This window comes from Pistacia vera, unplaced genomic scaffold (assembly GCF_008641045.1).
Source record: "Pistacia vera cultivar Batoury unplaced genomic scaffold, PisVer_v2 Contig638, whole genome shotgun sequence".
NCBI classification, from domain to species: Eukaryota; Viridiplantae; Streptophyta; class Magnoliopsida; order Sapindales; family Anacardiaceae; genus Pistacia; species Pistacia vera.
In genome coordinates this window covers 220,001-223,530 of record NW_022196488.1, presented here as the reverse complement: position 1 = coordinate 223,530, position 3,530 = coordinate 220,001, and positions in this window count along the sequence as shown.

Genomic DNA, 3,530 nt, shown 5'->3' with positions numbered 1-3,530 from the left:
GGTACATTTTAACGGTCTGGTTGACGTTCCAAAGAAGGTTCTGCATTGAGATTCTTAATTTTTCTTTTATGAGGCCAAGGAGACCAGGATTTTTGTTTTAGAAGCTAGTAAGACTTCGACCTCCAGTGACTGCAAAGAGAGCTTTCAAGTTTGATGGTCAAATTAACCTAACTTCTTTGTTGTGTTGTTACCGTCGAATAGAATTTTCTCCCCACTACAAGCTTACAGAGGCTTCAGTGACCTTTCCACCAATAGGGAGTGCAACATCAACGAGATCATCTCGCTTCCTCGCCTGAGGGCATATGGCTTTTGCGAGGATAACTCCAATTTTATTACCATTCTTGAAAAAGGTGAAGTGTTCACTTGCTTGCACTTTTTTCTTTTGTGTAGTTAGGTCACTAATTGTTTGCCTTTCCTTTTGTAGAAATTTGGGCCGAGAAATGAAAGGGCCTGAAGAAAAAGGTGGTAGCTTTTGGGGCTACCAAGAAACCACCGATTGCTCTAGTGAAGAAGCAACCCACTGATGTTGCTGGAAAAGAAGCGAAGCGGGGACAACCTTGGGGAAGGCACAAGTACGAAGAAGTTCGCGATTGCCTTTAAGGTAGTTGGTGGGAAAGGTACCCTTGAACCTCAAAAGGGGCTGGCGAAGAAAGCATTCGAGCCGATTAGAGGCTTGAAGAAACAAAAAGCCCTCGAGCAACATGATGGCTTGGGCAAGAAAAAATTGACCGAGCCTCAGGGGGTTAAGGAAAGTAAAAGGTTACTGAGCAGTAGGGTGGTTCGAGCAAGGAGGTTGCAGGGCAAACTGGCAGCCCGAAGAAGTCAGCGGCCAAGGACTTGGCCAAGAAGAATTTTGTTCCCATGGGCAAAGCTGCCACTACCGTGGGGAGTAAATTAAGCCTGCCTCAGCAGAGAGGCAAAAAGATGGATGAGGTGGCTCGAGCTATGGTCAATGAATTAATTAATCAACTCCCTAATCATATTAGCATCAGGGCTACAGCGGCTAGGGATGGCATCACCCCGCCAACTTTCGTGGGCATCAAGGATTCGTCTCCACCATAACTGCTGGCTTGGGTATGTAGCTACACGACAAAGGTACTAGTAGCTCACCCCCTTATCCTTTTGTACATGCTTCCCTTATTCCTCACTGACTTTCACTTTTCCTTTTCTAGGCTTGTATGGCAAGCAGGCTCCTCTATGATGAGTGCTATCCCACATTGGAGGGCACCCATTAGGGATGGTAGGAAGTGAAGACGCTTAAGAAGGATGTCCTTGTTAGAGCCCAAGTAGCAGAGAAGGAGAAAGACACAAAGCAAGTCAATCTTGAGCGGCTTAGGGAAGAGATGGCGACCTTCGTGGTCAAGGAGAGGAAGTTCCTTGACAAGATTAAAGTGAGTGAGGCCACTCGGGTGAAGGCTAAAACTAAGGTGGTCGAGGCTGAGAAGAACTTGGTGCAACAGCGAGGTGCCAATTGTTGGAATTCATGCATTTTGGACATGGAAATGGAGAGAAAATGATGATCAAGATGATGGATACAAGGTAGAAAACAAACATAACATCAATGGCAATTTTTAAAGAAAAAGAACAGTATATTACCTACCCTTTGCTATTAAAAGCTTGATGTTGAAACTTGGAGTCTAGATGCTTCAAAAGAGAATTAACAAACTCAAAATGAAATCCACCCAAGCCAAAGATGAGAGAGAGCCAAGAGAGTGAGAGAGAAATTGAGAGAGTGCTTTCGTTTTCAATTGTTGCAATTTAATTAAAATGGTATAATACTTAATTTATATACCATGGGCACAAAGTGTAATTTTAAATTGTCTTGGGAAGTCCTCAAACAATTTAAAATTAATCTTGGAAAAGAGCATTTATGTCAAGTCCTTGGTTTTAAGGTTAATTCATAATTAACCCAAATTTTAATCCTATTAATTATTCTAACTCTTTAGAATAAAACCAATACACTTTTGTCCCCATTATTGAATCCAATTCAGTAATAATATTTAGGGTGCGTTTGGTTCGAGGTGAAATAGGATTAATCCTGTAATCTTTATTTAATTTTCAAGATTCCCACGTTTGGTTGCCAAGTAATAAAATATTACGGTAGTCATTCATTGTAAATAGTGTTTACTATTGGTAATATTGGGGGTAAACAGATTACCTTCATAGGGGGTGTTAATATAAGATTACCAAGGTAATCTTATTTTTTACCCCATTTTGCCCTTAATATTTTATCATTCCAGACACATTTGCCCTCATATATCTTTCAAATTACAAGTTCCCCAAATTCAATTAGGATGACTTCTCTGCCCCCATATTCAATTTATTGAGACAAAAAAACCCCTGATATTTGAAAAAAATTATAGATACATATTATGTGCTATTAAACCCTAATCTACCATTTCATTTTCTTTTCCTCCACCACGAAAACCAGCGGCGCTATTAGGGTTCTCTTTGTTCTCCAATCGACATGAAGCACACCAGGTTTGTTCCTTCCACCAAACATTCAGTAATATTTTGAGTTGCTGTTTATTAAATCGTATGCTGATGTGTTGATTTTTGTTTGTCGCCAAGCAATTCCAGTCCCGAAGTCCAGCAATTTGTCTCTATCAATCTCTGTCATTTTAATCGAGTTAGGTGGGTTCTGTACCACAATATTTTGAGTGATTCAATTGTCCATTTTCACTAATCAAACAACTTCAATGAAAAGGGTAAAAAAAAATTTATCCATTCATACACACAACTTGCACACAAATATATTGATGTTGTCTTCGAATGAAAAGGTGCTTGTAGTTGGCATGATTATCTTGGTTTGAAGTGTCGGTGTTTGGGCATGGTTTGATGGTCTTTAGTTTTTAATATGATATGGTCGCTGTAGAGAACGGAGCATGTTGGTTTAAATTCTAGGTTTTAAGATTCTGTTGTTTCAATTTGTGTTTGTTAAGGCGGTATGAATGTGTGATATAGTGATTGTGTGGATGTTCTTTTTCTATGATGTGTTGTTTGAAATGACCGTCTATATCTTTATAAAGTGTACACATTTGTAGCCTTTGGGTTTTACATTTTGTTGTTTGGGTTAGGGTGGTTGCTACTCCACATTTTGTCTTGACTGTCTAGTGCACTGGCTTTGGTGCTGATGTACTTTAAATTGTGAACTACAATGGTATAGGTGTTTGTGAGTAATATTATGCTTCTTGGAACATGGATTAGGTGAAACAATCATGGATCGTTTACCCCTAAGGTAGAAGATGCGTTTGGTCACAGTCTTACTTTTGCAATTGCATATGATGGAAAACATGTTCGCCATGCTTCTAATTGTTGGGCTTGCTGATGAGAATGTAAAATGACATATTTTCCCCCCTTAATGTCTAGTTTTTTATACTTATTTGTTGCCTAAATTTACTCATTATTATTCTATTTTGATTTAGGATGCAAATGGAGGCATTAAATGCAAAACGAAACTAATTAGGTGAATTCAGACAGTTTCAACATCACTTCGTAATCTAGGCATAACTCTCTCATCCGAGCTCAGA